Source organism: Pungitius pungitius, chromosome 15 (genome assembly GCF_949316345.1).
Source record: "Pungitius pungitius chromosome 15, fPunPun2.1, whole genome shotgun sequence".
NCBI classification, from domain to species: Eukaryota; Metazoa; Chordata; class Actinopteri; order Perciformes; family Gasterosteidae; genus Pungitius; species Pungitius pungitius.
In genome coordinates, this window is record NC_084914.1 from 10,365,086 (window position 1) to 10,378,644 (window position 13,559).

Consider the following 13,559-nt stretch of genomic DNA (forward strand, 5'->3'; position numbering starts at 1 on the left):
AGACGGAAAGATCTTTAGATCCTCATCGATATTGTTTCAGACGTACAGAAAGTCCTTGTTAACAAGGGGCGCAAAAACAATGCTGCACATTTCCTCTTGCAAATGAATACAGTAGATACCAATATATCCAATGTAACCAGTGAGGGACCAATCAATGACTGACAAGAAACAGCTGCTAGTCCTCTGATATTTATACATTTTGTTGCTGTAACAGCAGTCTCCATTGTTGTCACATGTATGTGCCATCCTACACGTGTAATCTTAATAAACACATCTGCTCAAAATGCTGTTGGCCCAAATCGTATGTGTTTTATTGGCATATTTGTTTTGGCTGAGTACATGAGTGCGCTGAGTCCATGCTGTTGTGTATGCGGCAAGTTTGGGTGGATATTTTAAAGCTGATTTCAATATTTTTAAACTCATAGCTTTTCAACTGTAAAGCCTTTGAACTAAAATGTAATTTATTCAGTACCCCAAATATTACTCCGGGCACTGTGAAAGCATTTAAACGCCATTTAGACCTTCATGTCAGGGAAAAACAACTTACTGAAACTGAACAGTCAACAGAATAAATAGACATTTGCTAAACAATTACACCTCATTAGTGTCAGGTCCAGATTAGGAATGATAATGGGAGGGATGTTAGGGGGGCTCAGTATTTTTTAGGTGGACAAAAACACAGGACAAGGTATTGTTTTACCCACAAAGTGACATACCAGCTGGTTAGTCAACCATTAGCTTTTCCTGATAATCACATTCTGGATAAAACCATTCAGGCCACAGGTAGGTGGATTAGTTGACTACGGATACAACTGATGTGCGGTGTGAGTCAGAGCTGGTGCTTTGTAAAGCTGACAGCCTTCAAGAGAAAGACAGTGTTGTATCGACACAAAGCTGACGGGCGCCTAAGGTTGCCTCTGTTTGGCCACGTTGTTGTCACAGCAACAGAAAGGCCCGGAGGCCGGAGAAGTGGACCTGATTAGTTTCCTTACACTTAGGAACATTATCCTCTCAGTTGGCGTTCAGTAAATCAGAGGAGGTCACTCAGTTTTCAGCAATAATAGTTAATAAAAAGTGAGACTGCACAACTCAGCACATCTTGGTTGTTACACCTCGGACAATTGAATTTGTTCAATATGTGTTGACTGATGATATAAACCCTTATGTTTACTCTGACTGACACCTCTTATGAAGGAAAGACCAGAGCGGCCTTCTCTCATTGGACACCTCACGCCAAAAATAGAGGCGCCTTCCTCTCCTTCCAACTCTTCAACTCATGCAGGTGTCATTTCCATCAGTTTCATTACCGGCTGAAAGCAAATATCACCAATCGTTCACTCCAGCAATGAATTGCATCCTGCAGACAAATCCTGTTGATATTTGTTGTCAAGTATTACAGGGAGATTGCGTCGCACTCTAAAGTCAACCCAAGATTTATTTATGTGTGTATGTGTGTGTGTGTGTGTGTGTGTGTGTGTGTGTGTGTGTATCGATTAGATATCATGTTAGCTACATCCCCTTGCAACCTGAACTATGCCTTTGAAAATATGGCATTATATGGCGTTATCATAGATGACTGGAATAGAACTTGACTGGGATGTGTGTGTGTGCGTGTGGGTGTGTGTGTGCGTGTGAAGTCGGGTGTTGGAGCTAAAAAAGAAGTGTCTTGCTGATGACGTTGTGTTTCCGTCTGGATCAGAGATCCTCTCTGAAGACCCACCGACAAATATGAACATCTATTCATCAAAACCTTGTGGAGCCGAGCCAAAGCCAAACCAAGCAGTGTCTTGAGTTTTGTGATGTTGATAATGAGTGTTCGGATGGCAGCTGGCTGTTTTCTCTCCTCTATGATCCCCATGTAGATGAAAGTCACGTCCCTTGATTGTTTTTCAAACCCTCTTTTGATGTCATGGCTGTAAATACATTTTTTTATAGACTTTACTCAAAGACGCACCCGCATTTGGCTTCCGACAGCTCCTCTTTTTACGAGAGAATGATTTATATTTGAATTGCACATGTGTCATTGAGCCCCCTGGTACATGTGACTGTTTCGTCAAGTTGACAGTTGGGTCTCGCTGAGGTGTTTTGCGCATCTATTCTTCAACACATCCACGGCCAAGTGTGAATGTACAAGCTTACAAGATGTATTCTGCCCTGTGTACTATATGGAGGTCGGTGTTTGCATCCTATACCTTTTGATTACACATGCTGGGGATTTTTGCGGTCCGATTGTTAGCTGGTGAGCAGGGAGACAAGAACCACTAAGACTGAGGCAAGAGTTTAACCGTCTAATAACGTCTAGAGTATTTCAGAAGCACAAAATATACAAGGAGGCAGTCTGAAATAAAAATAGCTGATTCCACAAAGTACGATTGAAATTCCACAGACGTAACCACACGATTAACATCGGTCCCTTCTGAGGTAGCCATAGCACTGGCCGCCCAGCACTCAACCGTAACACACAATGTTTCACTATAATTATATCCAGTTGGTGTGATAATGAGTAAATCCTCTCATTAATTGAGTCTTAGGATTGTGTAACTCTCGCTGTCACAGCTAATTGACCCCAAGAATGAGGTGGAGTACATCTGCCTTCATTCATGCACCACTCTAATTAACACCACCACCAGAACAGGAGAGAGGTGCACTTGTGTGTGCACACAGCACATCTCAGTGTGTGTGTGTGTGTGTGTGGCATGAGATCTATCAGGCTGGTCTCATCCAGCATTTCTTAGATCAAGTGATCCTGATCAACAGAGTCTGACCAATGTGGAAACAGAAGAGAGAGAGAAGTGAAACTAGCATTTGTTTGGATTAGTGTCCCACCAGGGGAAAGTCCAACATTAAAATAAAACAATAGCTGACGAGACGTTAAATTAACTTTGAAATTTCCAAAGTCAATAGCAGGTCATATCGGGGTTTTTTGCAAACAAAATTAGCTTTTTAAATTTAACGGTTTCTTCTTGCCAATCTAATCACAACCGACTGAAGTAAACAGGAGCGGTTCAACTCAAGGACACTTTTACAGGACATTGCTTGACGGAGTCGCTGTGCTGGAGATCCCATCTGACACGTCCTTCTCTACAGGACGGCTTCATTCACCTCAGAGGACACAGGCCTTCATCCGATTACTCCTCACACTCTAAGAAATGAGCTCAGGTTTATGTTTCCCAGCTGAGATAATTAACAGCCCTGGATGTATTGATCGCTGTACCGTCCAGAGGTGTTATTGCATATAATGTTGATTACAGTTTTGGTGAGTAACAGTGCTGTGGTACTCTACTTAGTGGAATCTGTATCTCTCTGCCCACGCGTTCTCTAACTTTCTTCAATCCTTTAATCTCTGCACAAACCCACTCTGACTCCACAGCCCCAAGTCCTTCTGTGTCACATAAGACCCTCCTCTCCTCTCCTCTACCCTCTCCTCTCTCCTCCCTTCCTTTCCTATCCCCTCTTCCCTTATTCTCCTCCTCTCATCTCTCTGATGAATGCGTCTCAATGTGTGTTCTTTCCGTCACTGTGTCCCAAACAGCAGGGGGTGCTGCTTTGTCGATGCATTGCTAATGCTGCATGCTTATTCCTTAGGAACTAATCTCATGACTGTACTATATAGTATTGGACTCTGTGTGTGTGTGTGTGTGTGTTTGTATGTATGTATTATTGCTTGATAAGTGTTATTTTCTTTACTATTGCAAAAATAGCAAGCAGCAATACTGGTGGACCAGCAATCAGCCTGCTCTGCTCTGATGCCCGTTTTGAGCCTGCACCGCACTATTAAATAAAGTAGAAATACTCAAGTATGTACGACAAGTACTGAAGTCCATTACTTGCCCATACATGCCCATGGTTACATTTCAATTGTAAAAACATCACTTATAAATGCACCAAATCAGAGCCCTAGTTAGCTGACATCCTTCTGGTTCATGAGAATATAAATCCTAGCTCTTTGGCAATAATTTGAACTGCAGTATTTCTTCCCGACACACTGCTGTTGTTATATATTCACTGTTTGCAAGCACTAATATGAATCTAATCCATCCTGACCGATCAAATAAATGCTTCCCGCCCACTGAGCACTGTAATATTTAGGATTATCAAGCTTTGCCGATCACCGTTTTGCTCACACAAATTTCTGATCCGGAGGGCAGAAAGCTTTACAGTGAGCGGAGCATAGTTGCATGAGTTTGAATTTCATACCGAGTCAAGAGGTTGTTAGAGCCACAGTACAACGTTACATCATGTTGCAGAAACAAAATAAACAGCGGTATGGTCAGATCAACATGATGCTTTGACCACAGGCTGACCATTAAAATAGCACAAAAATCCACCCTTTTGTTCTGTTGAATACTGGAACCTGAAACAATGTGAAACCTCTGTGTGATCTGAGGAACATATCAGCATGTGATGTCAAACAAACGTCATCTGATTGCAAGTTCTCCAATTTGCTGCATAAGTTTTTAATACATATTTTGTTTTTCATGTCCGTGTTTGCTTGTGACAGTTTGTACGACGTAAGAAAAGACGTCATTATACCACATGATTGCTGTGGAGTAACAAAACAGCTCATCCTGGGTTGTGATTGTGCCTGGGTGTGTAGTTGGTGGTGACGGTGGCAGTCGGGTGGGGACAAGCTGTCTGTCTTGGTCTGAAGCTTGTGGGTGAGGAAGAGACAGAAGGAAAGTGGTCTGCAGCTTATAGCCTTCCAGTGACTCAGCAATTTCTGGGATGAGCTTTTTGTAAATAATCCCACTTTTTTTTTTATTTCTGCTTCCTTCACTCCTTATCCCTTTTGCCCTTTTCCCACTCACACATCCCCACCTCGGCCCTCCTCGCTTCCAATAATCATTTATGTCTCATTACCTAATGGTTTTGTATATAAAAATAACATCTCATCACTGTAATGACTCTTAATTAGAGAAAGGGGGGACATCACATGTACACATAAATTGTCTTTTATAGAAGAGGAGATTGAAGCAATATTTAATATGGGGAAATAATAAAAAAAAGGGGAAAAAAAGGAAGTTATTATTCAAATCCTGTTGGTTTGCGGCAGAATCGTGATCTGAACACCCATCACTGACAGCTCTCATCTGTTTAGTGCAGAGAGAGGGAGATGTCAGTTGCACTTCGCTGAAAGCAGAGAGACGCAGAGACAGAAATAGACCATACTGGGATATCAGAGGAGGGAAGAAGAGGGGAGAGGCCCTGGGTATTCTGCCATCCTAGATAACACCGACTCTCCAGCGTGGTGGGGTGGAGAATGAATGCCAACAGAGACAATGAGGAGCATGAGCAGTCATGCACTGAACCTGTGTCTGCCTGGGTGAGCTTTGGGGTGGTCGCAGCAGCGGCGGTCTGAGGGACGACAGAAAGGAAGGAAAAGGGAAATGAGCTTCCTATTTGATTAGGAGAAGACGAGAGAACCATGAGGACATTTGCATTGCAATAAAGCACACGTGCCATGGATGTAGAATGTGAACTGAGCACAAGACATTCCTCGTTTGCCTTATTCAGTCCAATAATTGGCACATTTTGGTTTGAGTACTTACTTGATGTCAGTTTGTGCTTCTGAAATTATTTTTTACACCATTATCCAGTCCAACATCTCGTTCTTGTTTTCCGGTTTGTGTTCAGGAGCCCAGTGATTACAGTGACTAAGACATCCGCCCACTTACGTTCAGTCATCAGGCTTTCTAAAGGACATTTAACTGAATTTTATAATGTCAGCTGAGTAATTATGTCAATTGAAGAGTTGTTATTTCTATGTGTTGACTTTCATGACCGAATATGCTGTATGTTCATATTGAGTGGTGCTTTTAACTGAAAGCTAAAGCCGCAATGCTAAGATAAACTAAGATAAATACGAGCAAGCTGTTTGGTGTTTGGTAGGATTCAATGATTTAAACCAGCATTTTACTAACTAAAGATGCAAGAAATGTGCATGTAACAAAGGAAAAGTCAACGGATAAAATGCATCATCTAAGAAACAAAAATAGTTGTACATAATTTCCTGAAGATCCATCCAATAGTTGTTAAGATACTTGGCTAACATGCACTGTTAACAACCTGTACAGCCATTGTCAAGATTTCTCAGGTTCGTGGCCATTGATTTTCTGGCTTTGGCCCATGAAGATGACAAAAGTTTCACGCCTTGGAGATAGACAACAAAGAGCACAAAAAGGAAACATTTTGATTAGTGCACAGCAGCTCTGGAGTCTGTAATGCAGGAACTCCTCGAGATAACAGCCGTGACGCATCACCACAAAACCAGCAAGCGACACACCGTCCTCAGACTGTAAATCAATTCAGTCTAAAGTCAGTGGCTTCCTCACATTAGCCTCGCCAGATTGAATTATGGGTAAGCATGACGGGTTTGACTTTTCCTCAATGCTCCACTATGTCCTGTGCTCACTCCCACTCATTCCCATTACTCACCACTTATTTATGCGTATCATATGAAAGCCAGATAGCATGTAGTTGGCCATGCAAGCCTCAATTGCTTTGGCCCGGATGACATGGGTTACAGAACAATAAGTGGAAATGTCTTTTGTTCATCATAGCTGCAAATACATCTGCTTAAAATAAAGGATAGAGAGAGCCATCACTCTCTTGTTGAAAGGCGCGACCAATTTAACTGTTAATTACATCGAACCATGATAAATAGTTTGACTTTATTCTGTGCCCTCACAGTACTTTCTGCTATAAAGCCGATAGTTTGACAGACACTGTCATTTGCTGAGTGGTGTAATTGGCACGTTGTCTTGCATGCATATTTTCATATTAAAATTCCTTTTTCAATCAACTTCGTCCCACAATGTTTAGCACACTATTCTAATCAGTGGTGGCATTCAAAGGCTGACAGGACCTTATTGCCCCTCCCTCTCCCCCTCACTTCTTCTTCCTGACACAGAATGTAATTAGTTTGGATCATATTTGTTCAGCAGTAAGTTATTCTGCTCACATTTTCAGAGGAAACAGGTCACAGGTAAACATGAATACTGTTATTATTATAATTACAAATGCAGTAATATCATGCAGGAAAATCAAATGAGTAAATGTTCATGGCGTAACAACTCGCACATGAGTCTGATTAGTGAACATTTGTTGTGTTTTACACAACACCTTTTACATAAACAGGTAGGAAGTTATGTTGGGTCATTGGGATAAATGCTTTATCAGGCATTAGATTTTGCTATTATTACTCTTAATAAAAAATGGCTTCATATCTAAGCCACAGATTGAAAACAACAACTAAATTATCTATAATTTAAATCAGTTAGGTCCAGTAAGTATTTTCAAATTTCATTTGAATTGTCTCTGCAAAGCAATATTTTAATGTCTTGGTAGTTTGTGCATCCACCTTAGCAAAACACTTTCTTCTCCATGTCTAAACTTGTTGGGTTAATAGACACAAGAGAGTAAGAGTTCCTTTAAACCAGACATATGTCACGGTGACACAGAAATTAATGGCTCGTGTCATATGCTGAGAATAGAGCCTTTTTGTACATTTCTATTGCATTCGTTTATCTTAATTTGACTTACCCGAGGTGCGTTTGTTCTCAGGTGAGAGCGAGTGCTTTCAGGACCTAGAGGCGCTCCGTGTGAGTGTGATGGATGCTGTGTGCTTCCTCTATCCTGCAGACAATTAGACCGTCACTGCTTTCCCCCTTCACACCCGGAAACATTAACCTGCTTGAGACTCCTCAGCACACTGTCATCAATCTTTACTGGGGCCACTTTAAATCACTACAAGAGATGACACTGTGTCAGCAGTAAATGTACATTAGACCAAGCAGGAATATTTGCACACAAAACAAAAAGAACACTTAGAGTCAATACCTTTTAGTAGACATATCACTCTGTCGTTAAAGCCTCTCATAGAACTCCAGCTCCTTTTGTTAGCCAGCAAGTTGGCTCAGAAATCGATGGACACATCGAGAGGGATGATTTCTGCATTAACTTTCACTCAGACAAGAAACAAGTTTTGGAAAAGATTTACTTGAGTAGTCTTACAATAGTCAGGAGGTTTTGATACCGCATGAAATAATGAAAGACTTAAGTGCGTGTGTGTGTTCTGCATATAATCCTTAATGAGAGCTCTGTAATGACAGTCCCAGCGCAACAGTGAATATTTTCTCTTTCACCGTGTGCATGTGTGCGCATGAGAGACACAGTGTGTAAATGTGTGGGTGTGCGTCCCCCCCTGATGAATAGCCAAAGTGTCACTGAGTACAGACCTTGACAGAGCAGAACAGATGAGACGATTCAGATGCCAAAGCATTGTCCTGGCTCTCACCACCGCAGTTGGCGGCCCAGAGCAAATATTATCGGTGCGAGTGGATGATGGAGTGAATTCATTGAGAGTGTATTTGTGGGCAGGCGGGTGGGAGGGGGGGGGGACTTGGTTTCCTGTCTAAAAACAATCACAGATGAAACAGCCCAAAGACCTGGTTGAGATTAAATGTTTTGCAGACAAAACAAAGTGCTTGGAGGGGGAAAAGGGGAACTATACATATGACTGGAGCCCATGAATCATAATTCCCATTGCTCGCATATTGCCCGCATAGCCGTGCTTTATTTTTATTCTTCACTTCATCCTTTTTCCACCCTTCTTCTTTAAGCCAGAAGGCTCATGGACGTTTCTGGGTCGGCTGTAATGGGAAGTGTTTAGCGGGGCAGATGCATGGAGTGCTGCTCAGACCAGCTGCTCGTAGAGAGCCCAGCATCCACCTTTCAGCGCCTTCTCTTTCCTCTGCTGAACCTCTCATTTTATTTTCTATAGAAAAAACGAGCAAAGAAAAATAGCTGTATGCCTGTTAAGTTCACAGGAAATAGTTATTGAAATTTCAGGCGGTATTGAGAGACTTTCTCAGGAAAGTTTCTCAGCCACTTTTAAACATCTCACAATTTACATAAAACGTATTTTTAGACAGAATACTTCATGCAGGATGCGCCCTTGTTACTGCTGTTGCCTTCTAACTCCTCCTCCTCCTCCTCCTCCTCCTCCTCCTCCTCCTCCTCTTCCTCCTCTACCCCAAGAGACACACTGCTCATTACGTAATTTGTTGCTTTAAGCCCATGTTTGAAATATTTTATTCTCAACTTTGGCTGCCAATGTACTGATTGTGAATACACATCACACTATTCATTTTGATGATGGTTGTGTAAAATGAAATGTGTTTCGATTTAAAATCATTTTAATATATATTTATTTTCATGCCTTGAAAAATGCAGTATAGTGAGAAAGTAGCTCAAATCATACATAATAATGAATAAGGATGGAGCTCGGCCACATTATAATGGTTGGTAAATGGTAAATAGCATTTTCAAAATACAAAACAAGTCACATGATTTAAAGTGTCCTTGAACCAAGGCTGCATTGATCCCGTTGAGGAACATCTCTCTTTTTGTTCAAAGGGCCAAAAAAGGATCAGGGACAAAAGATGAGGGGACATACGGATATAAATTCAAACAACATGGCATATCTTGTTGAAGACCATGTGACCCTTCCTTATTGTCTCGTTCTGTATGTTCTTCAGCTTGACGCACTTCTCACTTCCTTCCCGGCCCACTGTCCTGCAGCTGGGATGCTGCTCAGGCTGCCTGCGGCCGTAAGATGATTTACTGTATCGCTCTGTGTCTGTCTGTCTCTCTCTCTGTGTCTTGCTCACTGACTCATTCCTGGACTCAAAGCTTGGACCAAATGCTAATTCTGACATTCAGATTTGAGCCGTGTTCTCCAGATGCTCCCCGCTCGAAAGAGACATGGCCGGAGCAGCTTCAGCAGAGCGGAAATGTTACGGGGCAAACGTTTACATCTTCTTGCCCTATACGCACTCATAAAGTTTCCATAAGTTACCTCAGCAAACAGCACCTGAATGGCAGTTGCTCCTAAACCCGGGGGACTATAATGTTTGAACCCAGTAAAGGAGACGTTAGAGGGAACAGAAGGAAGATGGATGGGAGAGGCACGAGAATACCAGTAGGCAGCTAAATAAACAAATTGCCCTCTGGAGGTAAACGGCCTAGGGGGTAGGGAGGGAGATGCAATATGATTAATTGAAGTAGGACATCCAGGGACACAGTAGAGGACCAGCACTGCAGAGGAAACTAGGTAGAGGACAATCCTTGACCATATACAAATTGAAACTATATATTCAGACTGCATATAGATTCACAACTTGTTGTGGTATCTGCCTGCAGCCGTTATCAGCACATTGCTTTCTCATTGAAATTCAATGAAATGGATAGAAACAAAAAGAAACAGTAGGTGTGGGTGTGTCAATAGAGCAGAATAGAGAGAGGACATTATGTCACGTCAAGGTAAAACTACACACACGCACTGCGGATGGCCTCACCCATTTTTGCAGCAGCCACACGCGGCTCCGAGGAGGCAACATGAATAAAGCTCTGTGTCAAAACCTCACCTTGCATGTGATTTTAATCTTTCTGTCTCAGTGTACCATGCATAATCACTGAGAATCCAGACAGTGTGTGCGTGTGTGCGTGTGTGTGAGTGTGTGTAAAGGAAATAGACTGAAAATGAAGGGGTGGGTGCTGCTCCCAGGCTGCCAGAGGAGTTTGTCCTTGGACTGCCCTCATCTGTGACGCACACACACCATTTCAAACACACACATGAACTGCTACTGGTTCATTTGCTCTCTCTGATCAGAAACAGTGTGTGCACGCACATGCTCAGGAATAAATACACTTGCTGCTGTGGTGTTTGTTATCACTCACACACACACACACACACACACACACACAGTGGAAAGCTCTTAGACTGGGCTCAGACATCTCATCAGGGATGCAGCAGAGCCCTTCTCTGCAGAGAGAGAGAGATCTCATTTGATGTGGGGCAGAATGATGGTGGAGGGGTTGGTGACTGATTTACAAGGTTGAGGGGTATAGGTGTGTGTGTGTGTGTGTGTGTGTGGTGTGTGTGTGTGTGTGTGTGTGTGTGTGTGTGTGTGTGTGCGCGCGTTTGCAGCTGTTAAATATTCACATGCACTTCATCTAACTCAGAGGGACAACCAACAGAGACACACCAGTGAATAAAAGTCCACACACAGAGGTAAGTATGCCAATGCGCTCATCTTTTTATTGCACAACAATGTATTGTCTTTTTACGAACGCTTAAACGACATTGCCACTGACTGACAGACCAGCTTATTGAGAGAGACCAGGGTGTGGTTCTGTGTTCTCGTCCAACAGAGGTGGTGGACAGGACAGCCTTTTGGACGCAGGCTCAAATCAGCCCCCCCAACCAGCTGTGCATCACAGTCAGAAAAGACTGGACGGCCAAAAATATTAACCGGCATCCCCTGCAGACCCCCCTGATCCTTTGAGATCGATTTGGAAGCGCTGCGGCTCGGCCGGGGAGCTGATTTGCACCTGGATGGTAGACATCAACTTAGACAGAGCTGGAGTTCTGAAATACTTGAACCTTTTTGTTAAGCAGAGCACAGCCTGAGATGGTTGGCCTCCAGAGAGAACGAGAGAGAGGACACATGCTGTGTCAGTTATCTGTGCTGTCGTCTACATGGTGCTGGTAAAGTGTGTCTGGATGCCCACACCGAGCTGCTCTTGTAGGCTGTGGAATGCTACTAAGTCTATAGATGTGCTAGAGTCTTTTTTTTTGGAGCATTAAAGTGTTGTTTTTTGTTGTTGTTGTTTTTTTTTAGAACAAGTTGAGTCGTGACCGTGTAACACTTTCCAGCTTCTGCTGGCGTCTCTCTCAGCCTCACATGGGTTTCAAACGCCTAAACGGCATCATATTCTCAAGTGGGACCAACATTATAGAAGGAAAGGCACAGGAACACACACACGCACACACACACAAACTCAAGCACACAATACACAAAGTCCTGAAGCAGAGAGAAGGCTTAGGGACGCTAAGCAGGCTACAGTAGCTACGACACAAAGGTTTTAACTGCTAAATGAAATCATTGTACAGTAGTTGGTTCACAACAATGTCTAGATTTGAAGGTCCCACTAAGAATCGTATACAGAACTCTGCTTTGATAAGAAAAATACAAGCATGCACTCTGCTATTATCTGACAAGGTAACTAACTCAACCAGGGAGTAAAGCTTGTGACTGCTGAGGCCCGTGAGCCAAATTCAGCCACAGAGAGATCTTTTTTTGTCTTTTGATGGTAAACCAGATCAGTGTGCAACCAGCATCGGTTTAAAGACCTGTGCAACAGTATGATTTAAGATTTAGCTTTGTTCTTGTATTTATAATGATCTCTACAGTTTTGGGTCATATTTTCTTTGTCATTTTTGGCTGTGTGCAGCAAGCAGGTCATCTAAGCTCACGTCAAGACTGCCGATATCCACCTGTCAGAGCTCTCCCTCTCACTGTAGAAAATGTGTCTTATACAGGAGGTTGTGGAAAAACACAACAAAGTGCCCCACATCTCTGTGTATACCATATGTACAGGACATGAAAGTACAGAGTACAGCGCGTATGGTGTTGGAAGGCTCAAACCAACAAAAATGTGCAATTTTGTGTTTCCCAAATCAGGGAAAATTATATATATATATATATATACTGACATTGTCATTTTAATTCAGCAAACTAGCAAACTAGTCTTCATCTAATGTTTTTTACATATATTGCAAGTTGAAAATAAAAACACATATTTGCATTTTTACAGGCACATACATACCACAAAAATAGACTGTGGAAACTAGATATACTAGGCACAAGGTATATACAGTCCGTGTGCATGGGGCACATAAAAAATCAATAAACAAATCAAATGTACTGGTAAATCAAAGACACTTTTACAGACAAAAAGAATACCCTGATTTGCTAACATATCAACACCAAGGCATTCAGTACCCTTTAATATCTGGTACAGCGAGAATGAGAGGTTTGGAACTTAGATTCTCTCAATAGTTGTCAGTCAGTGTCAAACATGTATGAGGGATTCAAATCCCACTTCACAGCGAGGTCCAGAAGAAGAACCATTAGACAATCGCACTTTGAGCCCCCTGTCATCAGGCAAATACGCCGCTGCGACGCGCACACAATTCCACAGTGGCTGCAAGCCGAGTAACTACACACTTGTGACACAGACACAAAACAGATAACCGACAGAAGTGCGTGCTCGGCCAGGGCTGTGTCCGCTTCATGGCAGAGGGTTGAAACAGAGTGGTACTGATCAAAGTGTCGGGTATGCCATCCTTTGAGTGGGAGTGAATTACACACTACAGTATCTTACTGGATGGACGCAATGAAACAGAGACGTGCCTGATATTGCCTGAAACATTAGCTCTTTAACTCTCCTTCCATCTTGCTCTCACTGACTGTGGACTCATTCAAATAATATCAGCACAGTCCTGATAGCAGCTTTAATAGGGCAAACTCTGGTATTAGCACAAAGGAATAGGAATAGGGAAAAGGACCAACTAGTTGCACCGGAACGGTATTGAAGCGCACAACAACTATCGACTCGGATGGACTGGATTCATTCACAATCGTATTGGCATTTTGGCATCAACCTTTCCCGTAGGAAAAAAGCAATACAACGTCCCCGTGCTGCCGAAGGAG